The 11,974-nt window shown below is 25.0% G+C and overlaps 1 long non-coding RNA gene across 3 annotated transcripts; it reads right to left on the reverse strand.

Annotated features, from left to right (window-relative positions):
* Positions 1 to 4,379: 4,379 nt before the first annotated feature.
* LOC119688930 lies at positions 4,380 to 5,273 on the reverse strand. 3 transcript variants are annotated; one of them, XR_005253320.1, is made up of 4 exons: positions 5,048 to 5,273; positions 4,901 to 4,981; positions 4,661 to 4,827; positions 4,380 to 4,572 (listed from the first exon to the last, which is right to left on the reverse strand). It is a non-coding gene; the product is annotated as an uncharacterized LOC119688930 (long non-coding RNA). The 3 variants fall into 3 exon arrangements; XR_005253321.1 differs by having other exon boundaries at positions 4,632 to 4,827; XR_005253319.1 differs by having other exon boundaries at positions 4,380 to 4,827.
* Positions 5,274 to 11,974: the final 6,701 nt, after the last annotated feature.

Raw genomic sequence — 11,974 nt, forward strand, 5'->3', positions numbered from 1 at the left:
AAATTAGATTTTATTATACAAAACTTTTTATTTAAAAATTTTTAAAACATTAATATTTAAATATTGATATTTTTATAATATTTTTTTAGTATCAAATATTTTTAAAGTTAATTATATCAAACTTAATTATTGTCGAATAGTTATTATTTTAAGCCAGGCGCATTTTATTATTACAATACCCTTTCTTCAGTATTTATGGTGTTATAATTATGTTTACACTTGCAGTTATCAAATTTTTCTAGCACATTTGGATGTATGGATTCTATATGAAAAATATTAAGGAAATGTATTGTCAAACCGATACCTAAAAGATTGTTTAAATTAGTTAAATATATTTGAATTTATTTTAACTTTAAGAATTTTTTTGTATTAATTATATATTTCTTTTATTGAAGAAATTGAAATTGTTAAAAAGGACAATGGTACGCTGCGACCTATACGATTTGAGCATAAATGGTTTCAACTGAAAAATATTTAATATGTTAAACTTCTTTAAAAATTTGATTTGTCATTATTTATGTTTGTAGAAACATATATAACTAATTATGAACACTTTTCCTTAAATTTTTTTATTATATTAAAGAAAATATTGTAAAATTTTAGTCAATTACCCAAAGGGCGCTATGTTTAATATACATTTCAGTTGTATATTTAAAATTTTAATATTTTAATTAAAATTATTATTTATTGATTATTGATTTTTTCTAAATAGAGTTTATATTTTCATTTTAAACTTATGCAATAATATAAATATATTCATGCATTAAAAGTTAATTGGTTATATAGACTATAACTGTAAAAATTGAAATTTTACTCGAAAACCGAACGCGTAACTTACTTACAAAGTTTTTTGTGTTCATTCGTATTCAGTTCCTTATTGAGTTCAGTTGTGTCAATTACTGCTTAAAGATAAATTTGTGAATTGTTTTGTGAATAAACAGTTATTCTGTTATAACTAATTGCATTATAAGAAATAAATTTATCTTAAAAGATAAACACATTTTTTATTATGTGAGTACCAATAAAAAGTTTTCAAAGTCAATATAAATAATTAAACGCTTTTTTAATTATTATTAAAGAATTTTATTATTTTAATATATATATTATATAAAAATTATTATTTTATACTGAATAAGTAAAAAAAAGATGTGAAAGTGATTAAATAAAAAATTATTTATTTAAAAGAATATCGTAAGAAAAGTCGTTTTAGAATGGCAGCCATTTTGATTCAAAATTTGTTTCGTGCTTTTTGCCAAAAATATTATTTAAATTGCCATGTAACCGAACTCTAGTAATTAAAACAAATTATAAATAAAACATTGTTTTGTTTTTTAATAAAATAATGAATTATATTTAGCTATAGGTGGAAACAAAAATTAAATTTCTTTACAAATGTCGTTAGATTTTTGAAAATTATTTATGCCCTTCGTTTAAAATTTGCGCTTCGTCTCTCGTCGGTACAACTACTTGTCATTCGTAAAAAATAAACGCATTACTTTATTTCTTCTTGTGCTTATTTTCGTTGTGTCGCTCACCGAGTGCAGTCGCGCAAAGTTTAGAATCCTAATCATGTTTTTTTTTGGTGAAATTGGTTTTATTTGAATATATATTAAATATATTTAATTGAAAAATAAAGGTATTTATACACACTATTATTTATTTATAACTGATTTTATTATATAGTTGTAATTATGTTAAACATACAAGACGTTTCGTCAACTTTTAAAAAATCGCCATTTTGGTTGGATATTTTTTGCAATTCAATAAGATTAATAATGGAATGAAGAAGCATTGGTAATAAAAATCAAAATGCATAAAAATTAATAGCGTAATTCTTTTATAGAAATTGCTGTGCTTAACTACTTAAAATCTTTTCTTTCACTCTTAATGTAAATTCTGTAATTTGTTTTAATAATAATTGTTTTTTAATTTTTTTTCAAATAATTTTATTAATTAAATTTTTTTTCAAACAATTTTAAAATAAATCATTTCGGTATTATTATTAAAAAAAAATTCTAATAAAAAATAATAGACAAATAAGTAACATGCATAAAAGTGAATATTCTCTGTTTGAAAAAAATTCTCGAAAAAGCCGTTTCATATCCCGCCATTTTGTTTGTCAATTTATTTTGTGCTTTTTCAAAAAAAAAAAATAAAACAACCGGAATTAAAAACATGAATATTATTAATTATTTATATAAAATAATAAAATTCAAAAGTTTTTAATAGTTAAATTTTCATTACATTGCCTTTGCCGTGTTTGGTTTTTGTTGAAAAATACGCTTAGTTCCTACTTTTTTTTAATTCCAAAATTTAAGATTACAATTTTTTTTTTCTTAATATAAGTCACTTTATTTTATATTATATAATCAATTTCGGTTAAAAATTTCAAAATATTAACGCCTAGTACTAAATCTAAAATAAATGACATTAATATTAATAATATTAGTATTAATAATTAGTATTAATAAAATAGTAATCTAGGGCAAAGATTCCTAGACTCATAGATAGGTTCCAGGTTCCTACATCTTAATATTCCTATTTGTTAGTTTTAATTATAATTTCTTATTAATTTGTCTTTTACAGAGTGCAAATTAATTGAAGGAAATTGCAGTTCAACTATTTTTTAAAATATAGCTGTAATTGTACATATGTAAGTTAAATACCTAATGTATATTACTGTATTAATTAATTAATAATAAACAAATACTATTTCAGATTCAAAATAATAAATAAAAACTAATTTCAAAAGGTAAGTGATCTCACATTATTATTTCTATTAGAATTTTTTTTATTATAATATACAAATAATTCTGATGTTCAGTTTAACTATTCAATTTCATACATAGAAAAAAATGTTGACTGTTCACATATCCTATATTATATTTTATTTATATAATAATAATAACTTATTAAGTGTAGTTTATGTTGGTTCAGTATTGTGACCAGCAAACCATAGTAACAGACGGTCCGATTTTCATAATTCAATTCAAAAAGTAAAATGAACAAACAAATTAAATTTACTTCATAATTTCCTAAAAATATGCAGTTACATTATATATAACTTCAATATTTTTAATAATAGCAAAAATTATTCCTTTAATTATTATTTCTATTAATATTTATTTTAAGCATTTATTTTCTCTTTCTAAATTATTTTGCTGAATAATTTTGTTTTATAAGATCTTAAATAAAATAATAATTTAAACATTCAAATCGAATCGGAAACTCTTGGATGTTTTAAAATATACAATATTGTTATTTAAATGACACTTTTTATATTAAAATATCTAATATATAAAATATCGAAGCGCTCACAATTTCTATAATTCCATTATATATATCATTAATGTCCTTACGTCCTCGTTTATTTTTTTTTTTTTTTTTTAAACATACATTTATTTATTGCATCTTCTCTTAAAATGAAATGAGTCCTCGTTTATTAACTTTGAAAAATAATACAAAATCTTGCAAACTACAAAGAAGTCAAAATTAATCTATGGAGTAAAAATAATAGGAAATTGTTAACAATTTATCTACTATATAATTTAATATAGTAGAGCACAAAACAAACTAGTAAATCGTTTTATTTAGAATATTTTTTTTTTTTGAAAATAAAATATTAATGAAAAAATGGTGGGAAACACTATTTTCTAGTGATAATAAACATCATTGTTAAACGCATAAATAGCATTTATTATTGTAAATTTCTTTATTCTTATAAATGTACTTTGTGATGCAACAATGGTACACCAAGTAATAACGTAATAAAATATATTACGCTATTCTCTAAATACCGTAGTTTCTTAAGCTGACCAAAATAATTAAGGTTTGTGGATCAACCGAACAATATCTCATGACTCAAGATTTCATATCTTATACAGAACTACGATTGACACATGGAAATACTGGACGACCAATCTGTCTATATAAATATTAATTTAAATTTTATATATTATGTGTATAATATTAACATTTTTTATTCATAAATTCTACTAATCACTTAAATATGATGAAATATATATAAAATAATATATATATAAATATATAATGTAATATATATAATAATACATGATATATATAATAATATAAATAATTTAATAAAGTTATTAAAATAGACTGATCGACCAGAATTTTCATGTCTTTCATAGTCCTGAATGAGGTCTGGAATCTTGAGTCATAAGATATTGTTCGGTTTAGAAATATATGAAAATTATTATAAGTCTTATGATTGTTATGTATATAATAATAATAAAATAAATTAAATGATATTAGTTAAATATATGCAAATATATTAAGTAACATAAATTAAATTTATTGAAATATATTAAATTATATTATTTAACTATATTTTAATTTATTAAATAGATAACCCCATATTGCTGTTGTTTTTATATCCAACTTCATATGAAACTGCAAAAACTATTTGCATAATAGTAGTGAGCCAATTCCAAAAACAACTTATATTTATAAAGTCAAGTTTCTAAAATAGTGGATTATAAACTAGTAAGATGTTTTCCTCATGTCGAAAGCTGCACTCGCAGTGAAATTTGAATAGTACTCTTGTCGTAGCTAAGACCAAAAGATATTAAAATCGACTTTATAATAAATGACATCCAGTAGGTATTTACACATCTTTAGTAGCTGAGGTGACACTCACATATCATTTAATGCAGATAACTCAAGTTAGCTGATTGTTCTAGCTCGCAGAAATCTGTCTGTGTAATTCCTTTTGAGAGTGTTGCAAAAGTTTCCGGGATGTTGATCCGTTCGTGTTTGGAATCTAAACTCATTTGGTTATGCACCGTGCATTTGACTTTCCTTAAACTGAATAAGGGATGAGATTTTGAACCAAAAATTATTACTAGATTTATTAATAGACTTAATTTATTTGAGTTACCTTAAGAGCCTCCCTTCAGCGATAGTACCAAGGATTTCGTAACTCCAAGTATGGAGTGTACCATTTTTCCATTTAATAATACTGAAATAAATAAAGCACATAATTTATGTTTAATGATAAATATTAAGTAAAAAGCATTATTCTAACTTTTTGTCAAGCAATTTAGGTATTGACGATAACCTTTTATATTCATTTAGAAAATGCTAATCTTTTAATGGCACTGTAAGGATGTGTTCACTTCTGTTATTTATTTCCCGACTATTTTGTACGAATTGGTGACGCATATTTTGCTTCAACTTTGTTTACAGAATCCAGCGCTAATAAATACAAATATATTTTATGATCTTTTTTATTTAATTTCTCAAACAAAAATATCAAAAATATTTTATCAAAATCAAATATATAAATACGTAAATTCTACCGCGTAAAACCAAAATCACAGCTGTTACACAAATTGAACCTTGCAATTTATTGAACTCTCCAGTGTGTAACACATTACACAGAATGTACACAAGTGCACATTGCTGCCTTCACAATAATTTCACTTGACGTTTATGTTTTTGCTTGTATCTTAAATGATTGTTTTTATTCTATTTACCTTTTATCCATATTTCGTTTTCTTGTCTTGTTTACTTATCGCTCACGGTACGTGCCACACATGCACGTACGCTATGTGCATGAGTATTTTGTATTTATTTGATGTTATTTTAACTATTGTTTTTCTTCATATGTTTTGTTTTCGATATCCTTAACTTTTGAGTGCAGTTTTAATGCAAAAGATAAACGACCCAATACGAAATTTTATCAAACCGCTCGTATATGAATATATGATAATTATTTCAATGCAGTTCTTGATATTCTTAATATTCATTCTATGATACGCATTTCATAACAATCTTTTTAAATTATTTATTATTATATGATATTCATTTCGTTATATTCATTTTGTGATATTTATATAATATTCTCTTAATGATATTCATTATTTTATGATATTCGTTATGTTATATTCATTTATATATGTATATATCACATCATTTTCATATAATTTTTCAATAAAATATAAATTATTACATTCAGTGTATAAATTTTACGAAATTTTTAATAGGTCTGTGCCACGAGCTACTCGTAGTAACTTTGAATAACACTGTGTATACATAAGTGCATTCCACCAGCAAATTTTCGAGTAAATGAGATCATCTGAGAGAGCGTAACATCCCTGCCGAAATTAAAAAATACTACAAATTTTTGTTGATGTGTGAATCAGTTGTTTTGGTTCGAATTTAAATTTTTATATAATTTATACGCGCAGCACTGGTGTTCTCACCAGACTTTACACAAAGCTGTTCCATGAAAAGCTGTGTAAAAAGTGTAATTTGGCACTTTAATTGTGTTACGCTCTCAGCTTGTATTTTACTTGTGTTTCACTTGAGTTTTATTACAAGTAGCTCGTGAAATAGACATATTATATTAAGATAATATAGATAGGTAGTTATAAAATAATTGATAAGTATAAACTAAGAATTGTATTATATGTAATTAACCTGTATGTATTATAAGTTAGTGATAGGATAGTGATTAGATATTAAATGCTAAGTATGCAACAGTTAATTTCACTGAAATTAATTGTTTCTGTTATATAGTATAAGTATTTATTAAATTTGGTTATTGTCTTAAAATGATAGATTCCAAATAAAATTAAAAAGCAAAAAAAAAAAATTGTCACTGAAATTTCATACAAAAATACTTATCGCACTGGTGCGATAGGTATAAGATATGAACACTGTAATATGTTAGTACTTACTTATCCAAGCGTAAGTGATTATAATTCCTAGTGGCATGCTTCTAAAAGTATCTACTGCCTCTGTACATGAAAATATTTCACTCAATGATCGTTTAGTGTTGAATAGTGATCTTGTGTTAGCGGGTCACAGTCGGAGAAATTGTTTTTGTGTGCATTTATATAGGTTTCTAAATATTGTGCACAGAAAGGAATGGGATGTTTGTGTCTAAATAGAAAGAGTCCAAGTTGGAATGAATGGTAAGTTAAAAAAACAAAACTATATCTAATCAGATGCAGTGAAATATTGTGTAGAAAAATATAATAACTTAACAAAATAATTCAAATAAAGAAATTATGTACCAGAAACTTCTTAAAAAAAAGTTAATCGAAAAAAAAATTTTTTTTTGGTAGTATACAACAAATGTGTTGCATGTTCTGTTGTGCCCCGTAAACACCATTTTGTTTTCCTCTACTTTATTTTTGAAGTTTTCTTTTAATTTCAATATTTTCTTGAAGTATCTTCTTCTTATAAATGCAGTATCTACTCAAATTGCCTCTGTTTCCCGGGAATGTATTACTGCAGATATAGGACAAGAAATGTTTTGATTTAATGTAAATACGTTTCCTACGATCGCTCCAATACGAAATTGTCATGAACCACATAAAACATAAATTTTAAGACTTTAAACTTAGTTTTTGCCCTTGTTGTGTTATCGCCAACAATTCAAAAAAAAAAAATAGTAAATAAATAAATTTCAGAAAGAGTTCAATTATATACATGATTTGGTAAAAAAATTCTTAATTCACATATACATATTCTCAATTAAAACTAAAAACTTAAGTAAAGAAATTATGATTTTTTGCTAAGTGAAAGAGTAAGATTCATTCGTTGCTCTATGGTCCACTAATATGGAAAAGATAATGATATCGTGACATGTGCTAAATGAACCAATTTATTCCTCCGCCTATACAAACGCAATCGTCTATGAAATCAAATAATCAAATAAAATTATTTAAAAAAATTTTAAAATTTATTTTAAAATAACTTAACTTATTTTAATATAACTTAAAAACTTATTTTAAAATAACTTAAAAACTTATTTTAAAATAACTTAAAAACTTATTTTAAAATAACTTAAAAACTTATTTTAAAATAACTTAAAAACTTAAAAACTTATTTTAAAATAACTTAAAAACTTATTTTAAAATAACTTAAAAACTTATTTTAAAATAACTTAAAAACTTATTTTAAAATAACTTAAAAACTTATTTTAAAATAACTTAAAAACTTATTTTAAAATTACTTAAAAACTTATTTTAAAATAACTTAAAAACTTATTTTAAAATTGTTTCGATCTATAAAGAGCATAAGTTTGCAATATGAACCCAATTGTTGTCAGAGAGTCTTCAGAGTCACTGAAATATGATAGTGCTATATATTATTTTATTCATTCTCTTCATTTTTTATTTAAATGAATGTATATTTACTGAATAACCATTTAATATATAAAGGTATTAACAACATACTGTTAAAATTCTTTCTATAATCCCATTTATATGGTGGGGTAAATCAGGAACTACCAATATTTTTCATATTTGGTATATATAAAAACATCTTGAAAATGATTAATTTTCGAATATGATCAACCGCTTTTTGATAATCATAGTGTAGTCGATATTGTAATTAAAATTAAATAAAGAAAGTTTACAAAATCAATCTACTAAATTGAGATTGATATAGATCAGGTAAGCACGAGGATATCAAATATTTGGGATACATTTAAAATATATAAATTTATACAATATCGTTGGAAACGATCAATTTCGAGATTGAATTAAATACTTTGATAACCAGTATAGATAAATTCTTCTTAGTATTCTGTTTCAGTAGCTGGTTGTCATCCGTAAAAACTATCTATGAGAAGATCTATGAAAAGAATTTAATATTTCAAATTTTCTTGGTAAATTATTGAATATGATATGAAAAATTGATAGATATATTTAGTTTAATATTGTTATCGATCGATTTTTTTTGTTTGATAAATTTTATTAATTTATTAGTATTTTTGAAATCAATATTTTAAGTACTGATTTACATGTTGCGGAACGTCTATTACAAATGACTACAATTTGTTTTCATCGATGGGACACGCATTGGATGAGCAGCACTTTGATTCCTACGAGGAGGTCGAAAATTGGGTGTTTGGTTGGTTTGCTTTAAAAGACGAACACTTTTTTTGGCGTAGTATCCACAAATTGCCAGAAAGGTGGTCAAAATGTGTAGAAAGCAATGGCCAATACTTTGAATAAAATGTTTTTTACTTTCCTATTAATAATTAGTGTTTTATTTTCACCAAAAAACGCTTATTTCATACCGGTACACCTGGTATTCCGTAATACTGTTTTGGTTACAGAATGAAACTTTGTCCCAATGGGCACCTCATTTAAAGGGACACTTTCTTAAATGCTTAATTTTTACTGAAATCAAATTTGTTTTTTTTTTATTTATTATTTGAAATAATTTTTCTCCTTATGGTTGTTGGTGGAAAAACTTTCTTAATCAAATCAAAATTGTATGACAAATGTTTTTTTTTAATTATCTAAATGTGTCAAAGTCGGTCGATAATTTGTTAAGCTATGTTAAGATATTTATAACGAAGTGAATTTAACATCGGAGATCTCATAATATATATCTTTCTAATCTTATTGTATATCTCTATCTATAGTTTCAATCCTTAGTTTACGTTTATATTGTTATAAGGGTGTATTGGCTTTATAATGATACTAAACGATGTCCGTCTATCCATATGTCTGCCTCGATATCTGTTCTACGAAAATTGGTCTTTTAGAAAATTTGTTTAACATTTAAACTTTCTTGTTCCAGTCTTGGGAAGGGACCTTGTTAGACCCTTTGTCTCACAAGACATAAATTAATAAAGCCAGTTCCTAAAATAAATGAAACTAGCATTGTAGTTTATACTACATATCACTACAAACAATCACAACAATAACTCAAATTTGAATATATCTTTCCGCCGATTGAATATTATTAAATATAGCAACCATACAATCTTATTGTGGTGTTAAATTTTTATTAATAAAATGTTATTAACTTTGTGTGAAGGGTATTTAACCTTCGACTAAGCAAAAACTAATTTCTTTATTTACTTCTATAGGATTTTCTTTTAGTGAATTGCTTATTCCATTGACTTCTTTACACCTTTTATATTCTTGCAGAACTTCTTTATAATTTACATTCTGTCAATATGTTAACGTTTACATTACTTGGTAAAAGTATTGTACAAAGCTCAGCAAATAAAAAAAAAATTGCTAACCTTGCTTTTGACTTCTTGACAATAATATGTAAAATATTTCCACAGCAAATAATTCCATAAAAAGTAGAATTACTCCTTTGTTATGTAGGCACATACAGTTTAGGTTGAAGTAAATGTGAAGTCTTACCTATGAGCGGTAATGTCTACCATAAATGATATTGGATATACAAATAAATTGGATAATTATTAATTCTTTATGGTATTCAAATAATGAAATATATTAAAGTAGGAACTCTATGTCTTTCCCTATCTAATATAACTATTCCTAATCCTAGATTTGATACTAATCAGAGTCACAATATAAAAAAACTGTGAAAATATGTGTATTTATTCTTCTTTTTTTCCGTAGTTTGATAGTCCAGTCCCGTACTGCATTGTAATATAAATAATGTATTTATATTATATATTTATTTTCATAAAAATTTAGTTTAATAATATATATAATAAAATCATTGTATAAATACAATGTAATGATCAAAAACATTACATTTGAAATTCTATTATTTATATAATAGAATTGGGATATATTAGGATATATGAATTTTATATATATTTATTATTTTATATAAACGTATTGATATTTCTATCACCATTTATTTTTCAGTAATAGAGATTATTTTAGATAGGAACTAGTTACGCACACGGTTAGGCTGAGTTCTCGATGAGAGTAGTAATAGACTCTAAAGACTAACCTGTTAGCTTCGAGAACAGTATTTTCTCATTCTATGTTATTGCTCCAACTTTAGCACTGTAATATAACAGCTCTCTATTACATTTAGTTTGTAATTTGTTGCTTTTTATAATACTTTACAGTACAAGAATTATTTCCATTTGTATCTTTTAAACAAAATATTTTCTAAATACATTCAAACTTCTATAACTCGAAGTACCATTTTGGAAAAAAATATTCGACTTATGAAGACTTTGAGTTAAGAAATTTTTTTGTAATTGTATGTAATTTGCTCTCTAAACCCTGTTGCACTCTAGTTATTTCAGATTATAGAAAATTCGATTTATAGAACTTCGAGTTATAAAAGTTCGACTGTAGTATTAAGACACATCGTTATCTCTTTTTAATAAAAACCATAAAAACCTTTTTCGCTGTCGTAATTAGAGTCTCAAAATTGACTTAAGTATGAATCAAGTATACAAAGTTAATAGTTTAAAAGAAACCTAGTCTCAAACCATGTGTTCCTAATATGCAGTGACCTGTCAGCACAGATACCGTAGTGCTGAGCAGGTTGAACCTTAGTTAAAGCAACTCACTGGTACGCTTCTTGTCCAGTTTGGACCAGTTCAATCTTAAGATCTGACAGAAGGGTTTAGCTGCTCACTTTTATCTAGCTATGCTTAGATATTTTTGTTTCATTGCCAGCTTGGCCGTTACAAATGGAAAACCAATATCTGAGAATGTCAGATATGTCTGCCCTGCAGTTCGTCGAGATTTCCCTGTGTCCAGCTACTAATCTATGTGAGCTGTGCACTAGCACGTCTTGCTAGTTCGTTTAAAGAAGCCCGGCATTCTGAAATTTTTAAAGATGTAGCTGTAGAGCCTACTATAGATTTGAGATCCTTATAGAACTCACCAGTTTTTGAGTCATTATGCATTGAAAATTCCTCTAATGGGGACTTGTTACCGTGTCAACAATTTTTCTAAAACCAAACTTTACTCATGTGATTATTTGAAACAACTTAAATATTTTTGGTCCAACATTTCTCTGGAACGAGCAAAATGACAGTGATTTGGCTGACAATGATTTTCCTTTTAAGACAGTTTTTAAAGTCCTGACTTTTTACTATATACTTTAGACCTTTTATTGGACAGGAAATGTTGGTTAGGATGATTTAAAAAAAATAGACTACACTTGGTTTTATTAATCATCGGCTGCCTTTATCATTTTGATGAAAAGATGTGTATTATGCTGCCATATTTATTCCAAACGTGAAGTAGTACAT

This window comes from Teleopsis dalmanni, chromosome X, assembly GCF_002237135.1.
Source record: "Teleopsis dalmanni isolate 2A chromosome X, ASM223713v2, whole genome shotgun sequence".
NCBI lineage: Eukaryota > Metazoa > Arthropoda > Insecta > Diptera > Diopsidae > Teleopsis > Teleopsis dalmanni.